At 48.7% G+C, this 23,632-nt stretch overlaps 1 protein-coding gene across 30 annotated transcripts in view; it reads left to right on the top strand.

Annotated features, from left to right (window-relative positions):
- Window positions 1–23,632, top strand: part of CACNA1C (calcium voltage-gated channel subunit alpha1 C) — a 740,665-nt gene that overhangs the window by 226,641 nt on the left and 490,392 nt on the right. The gene's annotated exons all lie outside the window — the stretch shown is intronic.

The raw sequence follows: 23,632 nt of genomic DNA on the forward strand, positions 1-23,632 counted from the left end.
ATATCTGAAAATTTCATCACTGTTGAAAATAGGAATGTTTTCTGAACTAAGGTCTTCTGAGGACATTGGGGACACTTTATTCCCAAGAGCAAACACTGACTAGGATGTCTTTGTGGCTATGATGGGATCTGGTAGAAAGTTTCAAGTTACTAAAATAGGGAATGGATTCTAATGTTGTCTTGAAATGCACCAAATACACTTCCCTGAATGAAAGAAGTGAGGTGTGTGTGTGTTTAAGTCACCGATAGCAGCCGTGATGATGGTGACGGTCACCCATGCCATACCTGGCACCTTGCTAAGCGCTTGCACACATCGTCAGTTGGTCCAGGCGGTAAGTCATGAGGAGTGGGTGTTAGTATCCCAAAGCCTCAGGGAGGTTAAGGCCTGTCCTGATCACAGCTGGAGGACCTCACCACGCCCCTCCCTGTGGAAGTGGGGATTCTTCAGCAGGAAACGGAGTTTTCCCACAGAACACAGGACAGCAGGGAGGAACTCACTGGGGCGCACGGCTGTACCGCTGCTACTGCCACTGGGCAATCTCCGGGCCTCAGTTTCTCCTGTTGTAAAGTGGTGGGATTGAATTAGATGCACTTAAGTAGGTTTCCAGCTCTAAAGATCTATGATTTGATGTTCCCCTTATTTCAGTGACAGATGCCTTTGGAAAACATCGCTGTCACAAGAAAAAATGCCATCATCAGAATATCTTCTGATGTTGGACAAACTGAATGGGGGTTAGGAAACCACTTCTATAGGAAGCAGGGGTAGGGATGAAGGCGAGGAGGGCAGATGGACGAGCATCCTAAACAGAATAGGGAAATCATTTTAGAACTGATTTTTCAGGGCGTCGCGAGATTATATTAATCTAGCTCTAGCTCTGCCCCTGGAATTCGACAGTGCTCGGATAGGGGATGTCTAAACCAGAAAGGGGCTTCCCCTCAGCCCCGAACTCCGAATTCATATGTCAGGTCTGGAGAGGGACCACCGTGACCACTTAGTCCACTCCTTCATTTTATGTCAGCATCCCTGGAGACCTCAGCCTTTGGGAGAAAGACAGCCCCGAGGCCACGTGGTCCAAGCTCCTGGAGCATCTCTGGCAGAGGAGTCTGCAGATCAGTTGTCCCCCCAGCCTGTACCCACCAAGTGTACCATCCCTGCTAAGGAGATCTTAGTGGAGTGGGGCTTACTTCAGGGTTGTGGAGCTTATTGGGATCCTTCAGCCTTTCTTCCAATAACTTCTGCTTTAGAGATTATGAGGCAACTGATGAGAACTGTCTGGAGACTTCCTTCTGTACTTAGAGTGGATGGGACAGGCTGGTTCAGTGCAGTGTACCTGGGGCAAGGAGTCTGGCATCCTTCTGTTGGTTTAGGAAGCTCCTCTTCTCTGTCTGGCCTGGATACTTGGGATTTGCCAGCTTAGTCTAACAGTTAACCACCTCTTAGTGGTAAGTAATGAATCCAGGATTCCCTGCTACTTCTCAGGTGATAAATTGTGATAAAGTCAAGTCAGAATTTCCCAGCTTAGGGGTTGTGAAAGCCCGAATGAGGCCTGATTGATAAGATATTTTGAGTTTTTCACACAGAAGTAATGTATAGATGATTCCCAACTTTTGAACTGCTCTTTTATTTATTATTAAGTTGGTGTTTCAAACTTAGAAAACTGCACATGGCATTCAGTTTTCCAGGCTGGCCTGTTTAATGCATAACACAGCTGACACACTATATGGTTGCCATAAATCATAATGGAAAATAGTATTTTTGCAAATGGATAATGTAGAATTGCAGTTGCAGACTCCCTGAAGGCTTTCAGCGGTTCCAGCCAGCACACGAACACATTTACGTCGAAGCGTAAAGACAGTTGCTTTATGCATCTTTACGCTGCTGTGAGGGCCGTGAGGAGCAAGAAGTCACTGAGTGTCTTCAGGCAGTCCCGGGCAAGCAGCAACCGGAGCAGCAGGGTTTAGCCTTCTTATGGCCATGGCTGTGTGCAGCCACACGACCTCCTGAAACACCACTCCTGGGCTTTTCAGAACTGCCCCAGACCAACCAGAGCTGTTAGGAGCCAGGTGGGCTGGGGAGAGCAAAGGCTCTAGAGCTGCTCAGGTTTGGAGCAGGATAGAACCTGTTAGCCACCTGCCTTTTGCTCAGAAAAGGTGGGCTGGAGCTGCCCAGCAAAGTAAATGCTGACCCTTTCTAGGTCAGCAATCCAATGCCCAGTTCTACCTCCAGAGCCTGGCTTTCCACGAGGTACAGGCTGACCCCGAACACCTGCCTCCTTCCAGGCTCTGTGCTGTGCTTCTGAGATCAGGAGTGGAAGCTGGCAGAACCAGGGGCATGCAGTGCACTGGCCTCTACCTTGGCCCAGAACATACCCACCACGCCCTCGGGAAGTTTAAATCCCATCCCTCTCTCTGATGCTTTTCCCTGTCACAGCGTGTAAACTGAGATTCCACACTTGGAAATTCATGTGTTCCTCTCTGGGGAGACCTTGCTGCCCCCATCTCCCTGCATCTTGTGTCCACTGGATCCTCTGACCGTTGAGAATGCGCAGTTTAATGCCAGGCAGTGCACATTCAGATTGTACCCCAGGCAGTTTAATGCCAGGCAGCGCACACTCAGACTGTGGGCAGTTTAATGCCAGGCAGCGCACACTCAGACTGTACCCCGGGCAGTTTAATGCCGGGCAGCGCACACTCAGACTGTACCCCAGGCAGTTTAATGCCAGGCAGCACACACTCAGACTGTACCCCGGGCAGTTTAATGCCGGGCAGCGCACACTCAGACTGTACCCCGGGCAGTTTAATGCCAGGCAGTGCACACTCAGACTGTACCCCAGGCAGTGTAATGCCAGGCAGCACACACTCAGACTGTACCCCAGGCAGTGTAATGCCGGGCAGCGCACACTCAGACTGTACCCCGGGCAGTTTAATGCCGGGCAGCGCACACTCAGACTGTACCCCAGGAAATCTGACACAAACCGTGTTTCCCATTGATTTCAAAAATGAAGACTCAGCGATACAATGCCACTCATTATTATGTAATAAACCCCTATTATGGCTAGTAATTTTTCAGTGACTAACTGAATTTTACTTATTAGTGTTCATTTAAATCTTAGCCTATAATATGTTCAGTGCAAGTACTAAAACTGCCTTTCTTCAAACCTCAGAAATTTGGAATTTTTTCATCAGTCAGGACTACCTTCCTTTCCCCTCCTCCGAAAACATCCAGAGAAGTGAGATTTTCTCACGTTTAAAGTCAATGATTGAATAGAACCAAACGGGGGGATGATTAATTTTTGAACCAGTAGCACCAAACTGAAATTAATTTTACTGATTTCAAAATCTGACAGTTTTGAGGACCCTGTCATAGAACCAGAGCTTCTGAAAATAAGCCCCTGCCGAATCGGTTCAGTGCGGAAATGAACCCAGGTCTAGAACCGCGGTGTCAAGAGATGATTTCCAGACCAAGCTGCCGTTTCATTCGGAACGCTCCCTTGATTTACATGTTCTGGGTTTCGTAAGTTTAATTCAAATTAATTTTCTCCTAAATGAATTTTTACTACCGGAAGGCCCCCGTATGGAAATCACCTTCTCTCATTATGCAGCTCTCCTGGCCCAGAGGGTGAGCGGGCCTTGAAACGAGAACAGCCGCCCTGGCTGGGAGTCGAGGCCGAGTTCGCGTCCGAGGCCGTAGCACGGTGCAGCCCACAGCAAAGGGCGTCCTCAGGAAGGAAGGTGCTGGTGTTTGTGCCTTTGTCCTTTAAGACTGAATACCCAGATCTGGCAGCATCTCCTGCAGCAGCAGGGGCTGATTACCTGGAGCTCTGCCTGCCCCTCTCCCCGCCTCTGCCTCCCCGCAGAGAGGCGGCTTCTGAGGAGGCTGCTGTTTGCGGCCAGGAGAATTCCTTGTCTCTGTGGGACCGGAGGCCTCCCCTCTGCGGCTGTTTAAACGTGTTCCTCCGGCTTGAGGATGACTCACCGTTTAACAATTAATTACAGCTCCGCATATTGTAGGCACTGCACCTACATGGGGGTGTAATCTCGGTGCTGCACAATGTTAACGAGCTTCTCCACATTACCAAACTGTGAGGACTTCGGTTTTAAAAACCAGAAATTGAACCAGGCTTGGAGGAAAAGGCAAATTCATACAACGTCTTTGATATGAATTCTTTTTAGTTTTTACTCTGTGGCTTGCAGTTTCCACCAGGGTAAGGCAGGCAGAGGTGGGAGGTGGGGAGGGAGAGACGGGATTCAGGCGAGTAAAGGAACGGACAAGGAAACTGCCCGTTGTGTGTTGTCGTCCGGTGGCTGCTGTGGCCGGCCCTCGTTCCCACCATTCCAGACAGAGGCACGAGAATCTTAGGTGATTTTTTTTTTTAAGTTTTCAAGGTAAGAATGCATTTTAGTGTATGCTAATTTTTCTTAATCATATTTTTTTTTTTTTTTTTTTTGAGACGGAGTCTCGCTCTGCCGCCCAGGCTGGAGTGCAGTGGCCGGATCTCAGCTCACTGCAAGCTCCGCCTCCCGGGTTCACGCCATTCTCCTGCCTCAGCCTCCCGAGTAGCTGGGACCACAGGTGCCGCCACCACGCCCGGCTAGTTTTTTGTATTTTTTAGTAGAGACGGGGTTTCACCGGGTTAGCCAGGATGGTCTCGATCTCCTGACCTCGTGATCCGCCCGTCTCGGCCTCCCAAAGTGCTGGGGTTACAGGCTTGAGCCACCGCGCCCGGCCTTAATCATATGTTATAGTTTATTATCGACAGATCTTTTAAGAACTTTTCCTGCAGTAAATACTTTAACCTTTATAAATTAAGTATTGGCTGCATCAAGTCCTCTCTCCTGAGATTTGTTGCAAGTTTGTCGTTTTTGAGATGCATCGAGTGGCTCCAAGTCATTCGATCATGATCATGTCCATGACATCTTGATAGACTTTTAAGCGTGAATCCCCCGATCTCTGTCTTGCTGCCTTCCCCCCTTCCCCCCACCATCCCCTCAGCTCCCCTCCAAGCCACGAATTATACTTCCTCATACCCAATTTCTTTTGGTACAAGGAGAGGGCCATGCTTGTTCTGGCCGCAGGGACATTGCACTCGCTACAGCTGACCCTTGAACGGTACAGGTTTGAACTGTGCGGGTCACTGACACGCGGATTTCCTTCCGCCTCTGCCACCCCTGAGATGGGAAGACCAATCTTTCTCCTTCCTCCTCCTCAGTCCACTCAACGTGAAGACGATGAGGGTGAAAACCTTTATGATGATCCACTTCTGCTTAATGAATAGTAAATATATTTTTTCTTCCTTAGGATTTTCTTAATAACATATTCTTTTCTCTAGCTTACTCTACTGTAAGAATACAACATAAAATACATATAACATAAAATATGGGTTCATCAACTATCCTGTTGGTTGGTGAGCCTTCTGGTCAATAGTAGGCTATGAGTAGTTAAGTTTCTGGGGAGTGAGAAGTTACCTTGGATTTTCGACTGTGAGGGAGTCGGCGCCCCCAGTCCCCACGTTCAGGGGTAAACTGCATTCTGTCTTCTTGGACTGCTCTTCCCACAGGCGTTACCCCCTCCCTTTTCCTCTGTCAGGTCCCAGAGCCTGCATTACCACCACAGAGAGGGCTCTGCAGATGCCTATCTAAAGTGGCACCATTGACTTGAGCCGGGAGGTCAAGGCTGCAGTGAGGCAGGACCATATCACTGCACTCCAGTCTGAGCAACAGAGTGAGACCCTAGCTCAAAAATAATAGCAATAATTAAAAAAAGGGCTCCCATCCTCCCAGCTCCTTGCTCCCAGGCACCACTCAGGAGCCAATGGTTCTGTCTTATTTTTTTCATAGCACAATTACTATCTGAAATGATCTCATTTATTTACTTATTTTTTGTCTGCCTCCCACCAGAATGTTCTCTGTTCTCTGCTGTATCCTTAGCACCAAGCAGTGCCTGCACACGGTGAACGCTCCACAAAAATTTATTATAAGGATGAATGAATGGATGGACCCTCGATTCTGTTATTATGTTTTAATCCAGGCAACACTCAGGAGTTCCACTGTATCAATATATCCCTTAGGAAGGTTAGTAATTTGTGAAAACTCTCCTGTGAATGCTTTCATTCAGTACTCTTACGGTGCCTAACCCAGTCTGTAAGGGGTAAATCCTTCAGCAGATTCTTGAGGAGTGTTTACCAAGTGTCGGGCCCTGTTCTAGAGTGGCGGTTCTAACCTAGGGATGATTTTGCCTCCCCAGGGGCAACTGTCAATGTCTAGGAACATTTTTGGTTGTCAGGGTGGGTGGCAGGTTACTACTGGCATATAGCGGGGTAGAGACCAGGGATGCCGCTAAGCATCCTGCCGTGGACAGGACAGCTCCGCCACAAAGAATCATCTGGCACAAAATGTCAACAGTGTGAGGTGGAGAAACCTTGTTCTGGAGTCTGAGGATGCAGTGGTGACAGGGCAAGGCTCTTACTCCCCTGAAGCTTATATTCTGTTGCAGGAACTGGGATAGATACACAACAAACAAATGAGATTATTCCGGGAATGACAAGGGCTGACAAAGAAATCAAATAGAATGGTGCAATGGTAGCTGTGGGAGTTACTTAGGTCGAAGGATGGAGGAAGGCTTGCTGAGGGGTGGTATAGGAGCTAGGACCCCTCCAGATGAGCTCGAGGCAGCCCTGGAGATCTGGCAGACCCTACCAGGAGGAGGGGGACAGCAAGTGCTAATGGGGAAGGGGACAGCTTTCCAAAGGTTCTGAAGTTTAGGTTGGTTTAAAAGAGGACCATTCACTCTGGGGCTTGAATGTACTTTTATTCAATGAAGGTAGCCTAGAAATCTGCTTGAAAAACCATTAGATTAGTATTCTTTTTTGCAATATCTCATTTTTTGGAAAGAGCTAAGCTTCCTAAAAAAACGTATTTTTCTAGACTTCAGAGTTCCTTAAGAGTGGTGGTTTGTGGTGGTTTATCTTTCTGAGGTTGGCTGCCATGTTGATTCCTCCTCCCGTTTCCCAGAATTAGGAATCTTACAGCTTTATCTCTCCACTCAGTGCTCAGAGAATCACACACACAGCCCCAGGCAGCCCCAGGATAGGACATTCCACAAAATAAAGAAGGGCACAGAGAAGGTGGGAGACCTTCCCCGCAACTTAGCTGCAGTTGGACTTTCAATAATTGAGCCTGAAAGATCATTTTAACTTCCTCAATAATAGTTTGGTGTTCTTATCTGTTAGGTTATAAAGCTCTTAAAACACAGTACAATTCAATACCATTGTGTTGCAAACCCACTAACACTTTCTTCTCCACTGCCCAGCCTGGCTGCTCCTCTTAGGGGTCCCCTGTCCCTAGTTGAGAGAGTCCCAGAAATTCTGCCTCTTTTCTCTGTGTTCTCCCAGACTGAACAGAAGACTGGAAATGTCTTCCCTAAGGTCTTTGCTGCCAATCTGGGAAATGTCAAAGGAATTAGCTTTTCTTTCTCGACTTCTAGCATGTATTTATCCTTGCTACAAATGTCACTTTTTTTACTGCTTGTGTGTCAGGCTGCAAGTGTCCTCACGACCCTAACAACAAGTTATTGTGTCACATATCAAGTTCGGGGAGAGGGGATTCCAGGGGCAGTAGGAGAGCATGTCTTCCTTGAGTGAGGAACCCTCTCCAACAACCCTCTGGCAGACTCTGCCATGCTTCATTGGCCAGGGGCTGGCCAGATATCTCTTTAGCAGGGAGCATGGGGTTGGCTTGGGCAAATCGTGATGTGCCCCCATTGCTGGGGGAGGGGTGACATCAAACCAAATCCGGGCACTCCCAGCAAGGGAGAAGAAGGGAGTGCTTCTGGGTAGGCAATGATTCCAGCTTTATCGTTTGTCTTCCTGGCAAGGCCTCGGAAGATACTGACCATTTATATTTTTCTAGTTCTCCATCACATGCAAGAATGTCTTTTGTTATAGTGATTAGAGAAATGATAATGATCGTGGGCCTTCGTTTCCCCGTGCCTGAGCTGGGCCTTCACAATGCACAGACGTTGCTTTTGATAAATTGGATTGACTTAGAGGATTTTAGACTTGGAAAGCCTTAAAGAACAGCCAGTTCAGTCTTTGTCTTTCCACATGGGGACACTGAGCCCAGGCTGCCGTGTGGCCTGCCTGGTACCTCACTGCTCGTTCAGCTGAGGCTGGCATGCTTTGGGAGCACAGACTCTCATTTTGTGCCTTTTACCGAATTTTGTGATGCCTGGTCCCCGTTTGCCTCCAGCTAGTCAATGCTGTTGTACATGTTTAAGTCTCTGTCTCAGTTGAAACCTGCACAAGAACTGAAGAACTAAATAGTAGTCATATATAGCTCAGCATGAATATTAGGTATTTCATATTTTAAATCTTCTCTTGAATCATTTACAGACATTTCAATCATTTATTAACAGGTATGGAAGTTGTTTTAAGGGGTGGAGACCTTCAGTCCTCTTCTTGGTCCTTTAGAACCACACCATCTGGGCGGAGCCTCTTCTGCCCCTTCCTTCTCAAAGGTGCTCTGCCACCACTAACAGCCACAATGGAGAAGAAAAAGGTGCCTTGCTTCACGTGGGAAGGAGTGTCTCACCTGCCAGCATCCTTGGACTCTTATTTAATTTAAAAACGTTTCGTGAGCAAATTCTGAGCTCTGTTGTCCTCTTCCCCATGAGCAGAGGGTGGGATGAAGCTTGAGGATAAAGGACCGTGGGCCCTGAGAATGCTTTAAACCCCGGAGATGAAGCTCTCTGTCTGACAGAGGCCCCCAGGTCTGCATCCAAGGAGAGGACCTCTCTTCTCTATGAAGAGACGCTTGGCTTCTGGAAACCCAAGTACGATCCTAGAAACCTAGGAGCTGGCCGTTTGTACACTGAAAGTTTTCTTTTTTTCTGTGTGAATGGAATCCACATGGGGAGCCTATTAAAGTTCTCTGGGGAATTTAGAAAGGTCTTGATTTCCAGGATGGGGGTGTAGCCATGCATACCCTGTCTATAGTGAAATGTACGTAGTCTTTTCCATGAAGGGAAGTGCCTGCAAACTGTTCAAAGTATCAGGCCACGGGAACGACCAGCCAGGACCGAGAGGGTGGTGTAGGATGGGATGTGCGCCTGCAGTCTGTCTGCGTGCTGTCCTGTCCTTATGTCCTCGTAGGAACAGTTATGGACATTGGACTTCTTCTTCTTACAGTCCCCCTCAGTTGTGCTGTTGGCATTTTTGCGGTACCGTTCGTTGTTAGGGGCTGTCTCACCGACCAAAGGGTGTTTAGGATACTTGGCTTTTACCTTCACTCAATTCACCCACCCCACTTCTGTATTGTAGCAACCAGAAGTCCCCCACCGTCTTCTCGCCACCTCCTGCTGGGCGGACTGCTCTGGGCCTCTGTTAGACACAGGACGGATTGGGAGTCGGGATCCTGGAAGTGGCTGCAATCCTATGGCCAAGCCGGTACCTGTACCTCCAGGGATCTGCATTCTTAGGGTGGTTTTCTGAATGTAGGGAAAGTGCACACCGGGGGACACTGCTCCTTCGGGGTCACCCACCAGCACATCATGGCTTCACTCAGCCAAGAAGCACATTGCATTTCCCTGGGGCCCCCTGGCATCTCCTCTGCCTTCATACTTGGTCCTGGGATGCATGCATTTGGGATATATTTTCACACCAGAGAGCTTGCTAGACAGAGCCCAAGGGGATGGAACTGAGTGAAGTGACCTATAGGCCTGCTTCTGGCCAAATCTCAGGGCCCAGGTCCCCGGCACAGGTCTTCGCTGCGTGTGATGTGTGCCCCGTCCTGCGGGGCCAGGGGGCTCTGCAGTCTTTTGGACATTAAACGATGCTTGTAAAACAACAATGTGATGAGTTAGGAATGAATCAGAAGCAGACGAGGGACATTTAAAACCTCTTATATATTCATTCCCTCATGCTCACGTTCCTCCCCAAAGGACTTCCTTCCTTCCCAGGGAGAGGGTCTTGGTCACGTGTGGGAGGCTCTGCGAAGCCAGTGAGCTCTTCCACCCACAGCACTCCCAGGGCCCTGTCCTTCCTCCTTCCGTTTCCTGGCTGCCAGCCTTCCTAGAAGGAAGCCATACATTCAGACACTTCTGAAGGACTGGGTGAAACCAGGCAACAGACTTCTGTACGTTACATTGGGAAAGCCAGTGTGTGGAGGTGCAGCGTGACCCCAGCCAGTCCTGAGAGGCCAGGTGTCCACGCTTGGCTGTGGGGCATGGCTGGTGGGGGCCAGGTGTCCACAGTTGGCTGTGGGGCTTGGCTGGTGGGGGCCAGGTGTCCACGCTTGGCTGTGGGGCGTGGCTGGTAGGGGTCAGGTGTCCACGCTTGGCTGTGGGGCGTGGCTGGTGGGGGCCAGGTGTCCACACTTGGCTGTGGGGCGTGGCTGGTGGGGGTCAGGTGTCCACGCTTGGCTGTGGGGTTTGGCTGGTGGGGGCCAGGTGTCCACACTTGGCTGTGGGGCTTGGCTGGTGGGGGCCAGGTGTCCATACTTGGCTGTGGGGTTTGGCTGGTGGGGGCCAGGTGTCCACAGTTGGCTGTGGGGCTTGGCTGGTGGGGGCCAGGTGTCCACAGTTGGCTGTGGGGCGTGGCTGGTGGGGGCCAGGTGTCCACACTTGGCTGTGGGGCTTGGCTGGTAGGAGCCAGGTGTCCACAGTTGGCTGTGGGGCTTGGCTGGTGGGGACCAGGTGTCCACAGTTGGCTGTGGGGCGTGGCTGGTGGGGGCCAGGTGTCCACACTTGGCTGTGGGGCGTGGCTGGTAGGGGTCAGGTGTCCACGCTTGGCTGTGGGGCGTGGCTGGTGGGGGCCAGGTGTCCACACTTGGCTGTGGGGCTTGGCTGGTAGGAGCCAGGTGTCCACGCTTGGCTGTGGGGCTTGGCTGGTGGGGGCCAGGTGTCCACAGTTGGCTGTGGGGCGTGGCTGGTGGGGGCCAGGTGTCCACACTTGGCTGTGGGGCGTGGCTGGTGGGGGCCAGGTGTCCACAGTTGGCTGTGGGGCTTGGCTGGTGGGGGCCAGGTGTCCACAGTTGGCTGTGGGGCGTGGCTGGTGGGGGCCAGGTGTCCACACTTGGCTGTAGGGCTTGGCTGGTGGTGGCCAGGTGTCCACACTTGGCTGTGGGGCTTGGCTGGTGGGGGTGGGGCGTGTAGCCTGGGTATAGGGAGGAGGGGGACTGCCCGGAGGCACTCGCTCTTAATTTAGCTTTCTCTTTGGGACTCATTATGTGTCACTTAATGTGAAAAGTCTGCTTTAGACTCCTATTCTAAATCGTCTTAACCTTTCATCTTGCCCTGTGGTGCTCTTGGCTTCTATAGCGCTGAAAACAATGTGTAATTCTATATTTGTGTATTGAATATCTGTCACCCCCAGTAGATGGTAAACTGCATGAGTTGGGGTCCTGTGCATTGCAAGTGCTGGCATCTCAGTAGCTGCAGAATGAACAGTGGCAGTAGCATCTTCTCGGGCTGAGTGTTCAAAGTAGGAAGTAGGCAGAAGGTTTGGGGTCATCTTAGTTTGCTCAGGCTCCTATAACAAAAGACCGCGGTGGGGGGAATACAAAGACATAAATGTATTTCTCACAGGTCTGGAGGCTGGGCAGCCCCTGGATCAAATCTGATTTGATGTCTGATTTGACATCTGGGGAGGTGTCTGGGGAGCAGATTTGGTGTCTGGGGAGGGCATTCTTCCTGGCCCGTGGACATTTGTCTCTCCTCACTGTGTCCTCACATTGTGGAAGGGGCGAGGGAGCTCTCTGGGGTCTCATTCACGAGTGCTCTGCCCCATGACCTAATTGCCTATGAAAGCCCCTCCCCCAATATCATCACATTGGGGGCTAGGATTTCAGCATCGGAATTTGGGGGGACACATTCAGTCTATCACCGTGTACATGGACTGCAGTGGGAATTACCCTGGTTTGAGGAGTATTTAGGGAGGGGGAGGGCGAGCTGGACAGACCTGGGATGGCTCCGTGTAAACCGTGTCTACAGCATCCTGGGAGCCTGCTTGAGATCCGGCCCTTCTAAGGAGCTCCAGGAGACTTACAACCCAGCCCTTGGAATGAGATCCAGAGGGAAGAAGGCCAGTTGGTGACTTACGAAATGTAGATTTGTATTTTCAGAAGTGCAGAGTAGTATTTTAAAAAAGCAAATGAGACTCTGAGGGTTGGGAGAATGGCAGAGCATGGGAAGTGGAGGCTGCTTCTGATCCGAGAGGAGGCACTGTGAGACGTGGAAAGAGCTCGGGCTTTGGAGTGGGGCCTGCATTTGATTCTAGATTTCACCGCTGGGTGGTTGTGTAGCTTTTGGCCAAGTCAGTTATCCAGTCTGAAACTCAGCATTTTTATCTGCAAAATGGGGCTAGTAACACCATCCTCTTTGCGTTGTCATGAATATTCAATGAGATGACGTGTGTACCCACCTCCCTGCCTACCACATGCCTGCTTCATAGTGAGTGTCCAATGAGGGTTTGTTCTTTGTTCTTTTTCTCTCTTGAATAGCCAGCGTGGCCAGTTTTAGATTTCTCTTGGTCTCCAACCTAGTCTAATTTATTCTGTCAGCTGTCACATCTACTAACTAGGTAGTCCGTAGGTGCATATTGTGTGCATGTAATGGACCCATTGTTGTGTGAAGGGTGGTGAAGATTTAGGACCACAGATTTCTCCTGCAGACCATCTCCCACATTAACATGTTCTTGGGAGAATACATTTTGGATTTTTAATACCCATGCTTCACATTTTAGGCACATATTTTAATAAAATGATTTTAAGCTGACGTTTATAGAAGAAATTATGTTTACAGCCTCCAAACGCAATATAACATTTTAGTGAAAATCTTGAGTTACATTTCAAGTACAGTTGGTAGAATGTGGGAATCACTTGTGGGTGTTGCGTAGAGCCTGTCGAGTGTCAATCAAGGGGACGTGCTTTGGGGATGTGTCTGGGCCCCAGGACCACATTCGAGAAGCATCTTTCCCTTCCCAAGGCAAGGCATCTTGGCCACCTGTGTTGGAGGATTTGCAGAGCCAGGATTTGGGGGAGAGACCAGGCTGCCTTCCCGACCCATGACACACCTGGACTCTCTTTCCTCCCCTTTTTCTGGCTGACAGTCTTCCTAGAAAGAGGTCATTTGTTTGGCCCCTCCGTGGGGCTGTGTGAAGTCAGCTGATGGGCTTCTGCACATTAAGCTGAGAGGTCAGGAAGTGCTATTTTAAGCACATTATATCCATTGTGATAGTTGATGTGATAGTTATACTATATAATAGACATGCTGTATTTTGTTACATTTTAGGAAATACATGATGAAGTGTTTTGGTTACATTTTAGGAAATTGGCTTTGAGTTGACATGTAATGCATTATAACTTTTCTTATTTAAAAGATGAGAAATAGGCCAGGCGCGGTGGCTGAAGCCTGTACTTCCAGCATTTTGGGAGGCCCAGGTGGGAGTCTAACTGGAGCTCAGGAGTTGGAGACCAGCCTGGGCAACACAGCAACACCTCGTCTCTACAAAAAAGTAAAAAAATTAGTCAGGTGTGGTGGTGTGCACCTGTAGTCTCATTTACTCTGGAGGCTGACACAGGATGATTACTTGGGCCCAGGAAGTTGACGCCGCAGTGAACTGAGAGTTGAGATCGCACCACTGTACTCCAGCTTGGGTGACAGAGCCAGACCCTGTCTCAAAAACAAAACAAAACAAAAAACATGAGACATAGGTTAGGATTTCCCACAGAACATCTGACTTTCAGGAAAGGCTTATGATGTTGTGCCTTTTTTACAAATGGTCCCTATCTTCAAGGAGTGGACAGTTTTTTTAGGGAGACAGAACAAACAATAATAATGGAGCATTCATGCAAGGAACATAACAAATAGCACAAGGAGGTACGCAGCCAAATTAGTGGACCTTTGAGGACAGCAGGGCTGGAGAGGATGGGTAGCAACCACATAGGCCATGGCTCTTGGAATTTCCGACTTTAGCAGTTTCTCTCAATGAATGTTCCTTAAGTACCTGTCATGCACAGGTGCTGTGCTAAGTATAAAGTGATAAGCAAGGAAGCAGAAAACGTAGCATGATGCCCAGCTTGAACTTCTTTATGTCTAAGAGGAATGAGACGACATTAAAACAACACAGCACAACATGATTCAAGGTAGAAAAGTTACAATGTGCTAAAAGAGAAGAACAGTCAGACAACGCACTGCTCAGAGAGGAGAAATGACGTGCATGTCTAAGAGGTTGCTGTGGCTTTGGCTAGGACAGTTATCTTAGCTGAGATGGCCTTAAGGCAAGGTCTTGATGAGGGCTGCCCATATTATTAACACCTGGCACTGCAGTGCCCGTCAGAGTGGATGCCCCTGGCTGAGGGAGCTGGCAGGCTCTGGAGCCGTCTGTCCCCTAGGCATAAATCCACTATGCACTGCATTGGAGGGAAGCTCCAGGGACCTAAGGAAGGATGTCTGGATGGTGGGCAGCATTTGAGGGACTAAGGGCACTGATATTTACCAACCCATACAGTGTTTTACTATTTAATGACCAGTATGTTTTACCATGTATAGTAGCTGAAGATCAGCCCAAATTGGACCCCCAGGGGTAGGTAAGCTAATGAAGCCAGAGGTGTAGGCTGTCCATCCTTTTTCATCCCAATGCAGGAAATCTATTTTACCTGATAACAACTGTCCTGTGTTCTTGGAGGGTGTTCTACCTGGCTTAATCTAAGGGTTGAACTTAGGGTTTAAGTACCCTACATTGAAATAGTAGAGAAACCTGTGACCTGACCACTCTAATTATTCTAATCAGAGTGCTCCAGCACCCCCATCCAGTAAATGGAGGGTTTGTGCATGGCAAAGCTGAGGGCCGCAGAGCCCCACGCCAGCTCTCCTGGCCAGCAGCGTCCATTCTGATGGCGGTGTTTGTGCAGCACCTGGTATTCAGTCTTGTAACTATCACCCCCCTGGTTCCCATGCCTGCCACTTCTATCAGTAAGAAGCAACGAAGTCACACAGTATCACAGTGAAGTCTTGGTTTTGGATGAGGTATATGATTATAAGAATTTGTTTTCATAAAAACAATAATCATCCTAAAAAATTATGTAAGCCTCCCCTCTAGAAATCAGTATGGTTTGAAAGAAAACCAAGTAAAACAAACACCAACAATCCTTATGAACAAAGGAGTGGGAAGGGGTGTGTTTGATGGTTGTAATAGTAAGACATTCACAGGGAGGAGTCATAGTGTGCTTGAAGTTTGGTGGCTCTCTGAAGACAAATGGCACTCCATCTGTGTGAAAGGGAGCGAGGGAGGGAGGGAGGGAGGCACGTCCGTGGTCGCTCTGTAGCTGGGGTGATGTTTCATAAGGTGGTTCACTGGCTGGTACCACCATCACCCAGCACCCTATTACCAGTTGTTTACCCAAGAATAAAGAGTCCTAATTATATTTTAGAAATACAATTTAAGGAGCTGAAGTTTAAAATAACTATCTTGAGCTTTAGAAAACTCATCTCTGGAGAATATTCATAGAGAGATATTTGTACTTCCAAGGGAATCTGATGGGGCAAAAAACAAGTCAGATTTCTCTACTTTTCAGTTGGTGGACTCCTTAAAGATTATGTTCGTATTCCTTTAAAATAGTAATTGCTTTGTTTCCTCAAGAGCCAAGATCCATCCAGTCCCTAAATCAAATTCTCAACTAAAATCAGAAGGTTTAAGATACAGTTATTTTAAGTGCTGCATACTCTTAAAAATGTGTGTCTGGTTATGTTGTGTATATAAGTGGCTCATATCAGAGATGCAGCAAGTCAAGCTATATAAAATTCCGTAACACATGCCAGAGAGGGAAGGAGGGGATAGAAAGAGAGAGAGAGAGAGAGTGGGGGTGGGGGAGAGATTGAAAGAGAGAAAGAGATGCTTATCCTTTTCTCCAGGAGAGGCTCGAATTTTACTTTCAACCGGTTTCTAAAAATGGCAGATACAAAGTAAGAAAACAAATGTATCTGTTGCAGGAAGGAAGGAAGGACAGAGAGGGGAATCTGATCTTCAGCTTGATGTGATATGTTTCTATCTGAATGCTTTTGCAACAGAACATCTGGGAGGCAAGTGAGAACTGGGGTATGCCCATGTTTCAACAGTTTCCTTAGGGTCACAGAGCTTTGTTTCCCAGGGCTGTGATAGAAAATATGAACTCTTTCCATCGTTGGGAGTTGAGGAAGGGGTAGGCTGAAGCAGTGACGTATGTAACAGTGCGTGCCATCAGTGGGATGTGATGATAGTGCTTATCACAATAGCTTTAAGACTTACGCCCTCTTTCTTTGGAGACACGTAAATAGCGAGACTTGTTTCTCTTTCCTAGGAGGAAGCCTGGGATTGATGTTGGTACCTCCATCCTGAAGTCTGGGAAATGGGTGGGGGGTTTGTTGACTCACGTTTGTAAGTGGATTTTAACCCAGTTCACACGGTGCTTGTGCTGACGCCGACATTTTGTGTTGCCTGATCTGGAAGTCGAGGCAAACATTACCAATGTTAGACTGGCAGAATGTCAGAGGACAGAGTCCACGTTTCAAAGTTTAGAAACATTTCATTGACCAAAGTGTATTAGAGAAAAAAGTGTGAAGTTAATATTTTCATTCAGTCATTCAGTCATGCAATGTACCTTTCTTAATCATCTGCCAGGACCCCAGCACATTGCTGGAGGCTGTATTTGGGGGTAGACTGAAGCTAGGTGCAGTGTCATCTCCTCTCTGGTAACTCCTTTTCAATGGAATCTGCAGCTATAACTGGTATTTAGTGCCAAAGAGAAGGAAGGAAGTATACAGGTGGGCAAGCTGGGATTATGTGAGTCAAGATGGTTATAGTGATGGAGGAACTATCTCTTTTGATGCATTTAGCAGAAAGGGACATAGAGCATTCCAGAATTCTGTTCTCCAGTTAGTGTTGGGACTGACTTTTCTTTGTTCTGTGGTCAAGGAAGGCCCGACTGAAAACCCAGGAATCAAGGTGGGTGTTTGCATGAAGGTCCCTTCAGCGTCAGCAATGAGAGCAGTAAATCAGGCAGAGTTCCCTGAATTAGGAGTCCTCCCAGGCTGTCAGGTCAAGGTCAGATTTAATTTGGGATTTTGTAGTTTACAGGATGCTACCCACTTCCTTACACCTGGCAGTAACCATGTGCCAGCTGCTTATCAGATTGGTCCAGGCTGTGCCTGGTGGTGAGAACGTCAGCTTTTGTGGGCACATGGCTTCACCAGGAGAGGTCTGGAGTGTCTCATGTTGGTAGAGAAGGAGTATGTCCGTGGACTTTAACTTCTCTACAGGCAACACCAAAGGCAAACTTGATAGCTCTTGCTGCTGTAGTTTTGTAAATCTATGACCCTCTGTTGAGGCCTCTTTAACTCTAGCAGCCTTATGCATCTTTATGATTAATTCGGTAGGACCCCACCAGCAGATTCTCCTTCTTCCAAGAATGTAAAGTCATTCATGCAGGTTTGGTCTTGCTTGGAGGTTGGGGCTTGGGGGGACATGAGCAGGGCTTGCCCTCACATTCCCAGTCATTTGGCTCCTTTTTCCTTTCACCTGTCACTCTTTCTGCTTCTGCTTCTTTTTTTTTTTTTTTTTTTTTGAGACAGAGTCTTTTGCTCTTGTCTCCCAGGTGGGAGTGCAATGGCGCAATCTCGGCTCACTGCAACCTCCGCCTCCTGGGTTCAAGCGATTCTCCTGCCTCAGCCTCCCGAGTAGCTGGGACTATAGGCACCCACCACCACTCCTGGCTAATCTTTTTTGTATTTTTAGTAGAGATGGGGTTTCACCATATTGGCCAGGCTAGTCTTGAACTCCTGACCTCAGGTGATCCACCCGCCTTGGCCTCCCAAAGTGTTGGAATTACAGGCATGAGCCTCTGCGCCTGGCCTCTTTCTGCTACTTTTAAGTTATTCACACAAGCTTGGAGGACTAGAGACAGGAGCTGGTATTTGGATCAATGGCTGGGTAATCCAGAGCAGTCAAAGAACCGAGAAATTACTAATATTTTGTTCCGGATTATATGTTTTTATGAGGTGATGGTGAAAGAAAGAATGAATTTTGTTTCCTAAATGTGTGCTTCTTACACTGAAAGCAAAATTAGCCACTGTTTGCATTTCCTGAGCACTCATCAGCCTGTGGTAGAAAGAACTCAAAGGAAAGTGTGATTGCAAGGAAAGAAACCAGGAATCCAGTGGTTGCCGCTAACTTCATTCAATATATAGATCCAGATTATTACCTATTATCTGAATTAAACAACTTTTACTTTAGAGAGATCATGCAGGTTCTGTGTTTGAGGAAATATTATGATTGCTTATAAAGGAAATGATTGCCACCAAAATTTTGGATTTTAACTGATCTGATCTGCTTAAAGCATGACACCTGCATACTTGCTAACTTATTTTTTGAGAATAGAGGGTTAGATAAGGAATAGGATTCAGTCCTTAGAATGCAGAGCTTATAGTTTGAGAAAGAGATGTATTTGATTTAGGCCAGATATTTGTACTGTTAATATCTTCATTGTTTTATCTAGAATGTTGGCTTCATTATGCTTGAGTCAGTTGCCCCTTCCTCTCTCCCTCTTTCCTCTGTGTATTTACTGCACACTGACTAAGTGTCTGGGGTGACAGCAGATGCTGCGGTCATAAGGGTGACCAGTTAGACATGATTTCTGCCTTCATGGAGCTTACAGGCTGGTGGGAGGGATGGACAGAGGAAGCACAGAACTGGACACCATGCATTTTCTCCTCTGACATCAAGCCGAACTGGAAGATCCTGAAAATAATTCTATTGCATGTCCCTTGGAGATATTAACAAATTGCTCAGTGATTTTGATTGTTGAAATCTCCTCCTGTTGGGAATTGTTATCCCAGAGGCTCCTCTGGTTCCTCAGTGGTAGCACAGTTATAAAAGCAACCAGGAACTGTCCGTGTGCCCAGTCTAGGCTCCTGACTCCCACAGATGCCTCTGGGGCGGGGGCCCGGCTAAGTATTTTCCAGGAGAGAAGTGGTCAGTCAGGAGCCAGCGCCTGCCATTTCCCGTTCTTTCAGAGCCAAGGAGCTGGACGGGCATCTGACAGCGTGGAAGGGCCCTGCTCCGACCTGGAGCTGAGGTTAACACTTCAGGTCAGCAACTTCCTAAGGGAAGGAAAAATCCCTCCCAGGTGTTACTTTGAGCTTTCTCTGGTGCTGCTTATTGCTGGCCTTCAGATTTTGGCCACCACTATCTTTGGGTACTGTTCTCTCTGCCTCCCTTGGAGAGGTGACCTTCCCCTTCTGTGCAGGGCACTGTCTTTCCCGTGTGGGCTTCCAGGGCTGGGGTGAGGAGGAGGCGGCAAGATTATTGCCTGTTACACATGGACATCTAGACGGGGGAAGAAACATAACAGCTTTATTTTTAGGCTTTGCTAATTCTCACTCTTCTCCTAGTTCGCTGCTACCTGGCAACAGCTTATTGTCATGGCAACACCGATGTTAATGAGTGAAACTCTCAGTGTGTCTGCTTTCCTGGTGCTCTCACAGACACTGTGTGGAGCTATCTTTCTGGCCATCAGAGGCTAAACGCTAGGCTCCCTTCCCCTCTGCAGGCCTCCCGGGCCCCGGGCCCCGGGCCCCGTCCACAGAGGAAAGGCACGGAGGCAGCGTTGACAAGGGATTTATGGTGTTGCTTACACAGTCCCAGCTTCCCCTCTCTACACGGATGGGCTGCTGGCTCTCGCACTGCCCCTCCTCCCGCAGTCTATCCCTCCACATTTTTAAGCAGCAGCTGTAGCCCGTTTTCTCATGTTTGGGGCACCTCGAGATTCGAGCAGGTTTTTATGGCACCTTCTCTGCAGTTGATCAGCAGGGCTGAATCGCGAGTTTTGAGAGAGGAGATTTGTGGCTGGAACTGGCGCTCACACTGTGGAGGGAAGACCTGTACCTTCAGCCCTTAGACTGAGAGTCAATAACTCCACCATAGCTTCTTGTCTTGCTTCCCTGACGTCTGTCACTCAAGGGTGCCTTCGCAGCATTCCAATAACTTGTGAGGAAGAGCAGGCAGCCTCTGCTCCAGCCTCCTCGTGCCTCAGTTTGTCCATCTCTAAAGCAGCGCGTATCTGAAACTGGGTGGCCCTTCAGTTGGCGCTGCTGAGGAGGAGTTCGTGTGAAGTACTCTGGGCTCCTGCTCACCATTTCTATGATGTGGGTGACTTGCTCCACCCCTCTGTGACCCCACTTCTCACTGGTAGATAAGGGTAGTAACAGTACCTACCTCAGAGTGTCGTTGTCGGACTCCAACCAGATATAGATGTGTCCAGGGCTCATAATAGAATCACGGTTCAGTAAATCTTAGTTCTTATTACATGTGGTCATTATTCAGTCTTCACACTGATCTCATGAACTAAGGACTGCTATTATTCTTGAATTACAAAGAAGGAAACTGAAGCATGGAGAGGTTGAGCAACTGCCAAGGTCGCTGGAAGCGACATGAAACCTAGGCATGCCCTGGGCCACCACACTGCACACTGCAAGGTGAGCCTGAAGGGGATGGCCCTATATGCCCTCAGTGACTGCTCCCTGTTCCGGGGAGGTGGGTCCAGGGCCCGAGGAGTGTGCCTGAGCACCTTGCACTCCTTGGATAAGAGGTGCTATGTGAACACAGAGTTCCCAACATAATTTTTTTTTTTTTTGAGGGACTCCCACTATGTCACCCAGACTGGAGTGCAATGGTGGGTCTCAGCTCACTGAAACCTCCACCCCTTGGGTTCAAGAGATTTTCTTGCCTCAGCCTCCCGAGTAGCTGGGATTACAGGCACATGCCAACACACTCAGCTAATTTTTTGCAGTTTTAGGAGAGACAGGGTTTCACCATGTTGGCCAGGCTGGTCTGGAACTCCTGACCTCAAGTGATCCACCTGCCTCAGCCTCCCAAAGTGCTGGGATTATAGACATGAGCCACCATGCCTGGCCACCATCATTGTTAAGTGTGACCTCCAGAGGGGTGTCGTTCAGCTGCTGTGGCCCATCATGAGGCCAGCACTGCTCTACCAGGCTCTTTAACGAGCAATGGAGTAAAAACTGCAGCCACCTCTGTGTAACCCTAACCTCTTCCTTAGGATGCGGTCCCTGGCAAACACCTCTCGGTTGGGCTAAGGAAGCCACTTATTTACTGTGCTAGTTCATCCAAAGCTTTCAGCAACGTGTAACAGCTTTTCTTTTCTTTTTTCAGAGTAACAGTCCTTTTAATTTTTCTATGTATCTTTTAAAAAGGTAGCACATACACATGGTATAAAGTCAAAAATATGCAAAAGGGTATATAGTGATAAGTCTCTCTTCTCCCTTGTCCCAGCCCCCCGGTGCCTCCCCTGCAAGGAGGTCTGTCCATCAGTAAAGCATAAACATGTATATTGATTTGTAAACCTCTGATGGGAACACTGATACATTCTGTCCTGCATGATGTTTTGTTTTTTCCACTTAACAGTGTGTCTGAGAAACTGCTCCATATCAATTCACAATCTATGAGGGTGACTTCATTCATATTCAACAGACACCTCAAAAATCTTATTGTTTTCCAGGTAAATGAGGTCAAGTATGTGAATCATTGAGGTCAAGTATGTGAATCACTGTGAAATATGCTTAAGAAAGCCTAACTGCTGGTAATAAGTTAATAATACTGAACAAATATTATCACCATGATAATAATACCGGGATTCTTTTTAATCCATGATACAGTTTTTTACGTCTCGTTTTAAAGCTGAAACCTGAAGTCATGGAGCTAAAAATGTCCCTGAGCCGCAGTTTGAACCTGAGTCTGTCTGTCTTCCATCCCTCTGTCGGTTTGCCTGCGCCGCACTCCTTCTCTTATAGAAATGTGCTCGGAGTGGGTCTTGGCCACAGCATGGCCGTAGGCGTTGAGTCCTGGGAGTTCCCATGATGCTGTAATTCAGCGACAGCATCACAACACAGTTCTCATTACTGCCAGCCCTCCTTCCTGTCTTCCCTGTAGGCCCGGCACTCATCCACAGGCAGACACTTCTAGTGAGCGCACACGGCTGATGGACATGTGAGGTTCCTTTGATCCCATCCCTTCTAGTCTATGCTTCTGCTTCGTTACCTAGAAAGTGTGCAGCCATGTGTCATCTCCGCCAAAAGAAGTACTCAAGAAGAGAGAAGAGGAATGTTCAGTGTTATCTCCCCACGTCCCCTTTTCCCCCAGCGAGGCAGAGGGGCTCTCTCTGGCTTTGGACTGGAGCACCTCATGGGTGTGAAGTCAGGAGGAGCCAGAGGCAGTGAGGACCTGCATTGCAGGGGGTGTGTTGGAGGGCTGAGCAAACGTGCGCTGCATGAGATGGGGAAACGAAGCCGTGTTTGCCGGCATATCTGGGGTTCCCTGGTCACTGAGACATCAGAGACATGTCAATCTGAGTCCCTTTGCTTGGATTTAACCTTCTGCTATTTGTGAGTGTTCTGTTGCATTCGGTGGGGCTTCGGTTTTCATTTTCCTTGTCCTTCGCACTTCCTCGTCATTCCCTTTCCGCGAGCTTGCCCACATACTAGGATAGATCCTGGTCAGTGGATCGGGTGCTGGTGCTGAGGGCCCTGTTACCCCGATGGCTTGCTAGCTTGCCTGTGAGGGCAGAAGGGTTCTGAGTGGGGCCTGTTCCTCTGGATGGGATGCGCTCTCCCTCTTCCTAGGCTTGGTTCCTCTCCTTCCTCGGGGCCTGACTCCTCCAGCTCATGCTCTTGTCTTTCCTCAGAGCTCCTACTACAGTCCCTGTGCCCAATACCGTTGACACTTTTACATCAGCATTGCATGTGGACATAAAAGGGCACTGCAGCCAGTCCCCTGTGGAGGACTCAGGATGTCCCAGCCCTCCAGGGACAGGCTCCAAGGTAGGCCTGGCAGAGGGAAGGACCATGTTCTCTCCCAAATGGGCCAGTCCTTGGAGCTGCTGCCATGGCTTGAGCTCCCAATACCCTGTTTGGAGGGCTCTTTGCAAAGAGGCAGAAGAGCCCCAAGGTGAGTTGAAGGGCCCTGGAGCCCCAGGCCTGCCTGCCTGGGGAGCAGCTGATGGTGAATCTGTGTCCTAGAATACGCCCTGCTGCTGCCCGTGTCACGTCGGCCGTGGTTGTGACATTTCTGACAAAGATGCTTGTGGAACTCGTCCTGTTCTCCAAGTCACTGTGCTGCCCATCAGTTAACGTGCTCTGCTGTCAAGAACACAAGAACCAGAGAGAAAGCACACGCAGCAGAGATGTGTCCTAGGGTGTTAGAGGAGGGAACCCCATCACAGACGAAAATTAGCAAAGACAGAACTGGGCAGAACCACCAAAGGTCCCTGGGGCATGCCAATTAAGTAGCTGGGAGTCTCGGGCAAGAGCGAGGGGGAGGCCAGGGCTTAGGGATGAAATGTGAGCATGGGGAGGGGCCTCTTGAGCAGGCTCAGTGCCTTAGTCGGGCACTGGATATGGACTGGGACCACATCTTCTGGCCCCTCTTATTGTCCCTACTGCCTTGAAAGGACTAGATTATAATACCTGAAGGACGGAGTAGGCCTGGAAATAATTCCCTAACTGCTTACTCATATCAACATTCCTTCCAAGAAAGAAGCAGGCACGCAGTCCACAATTAGAGATAAAAGCCTTCAACTGGAGGAGGTAA

The sequence above is a fragment of the Macaca mulatta genome, chromosome 11 (assembly GCF_049350105.2).
Source record: "Macaca mulatta isolate MMU2019108-1 chromosome 11, T2T-MMU8v2.0, whole genome shotgun sequence".
Taxonomy (NCBI): Eukaryota; Metazoa; Chordata; class Mammalia; order Primates; family Cercopithecidae; genus Macaca; species Macaca mulatta.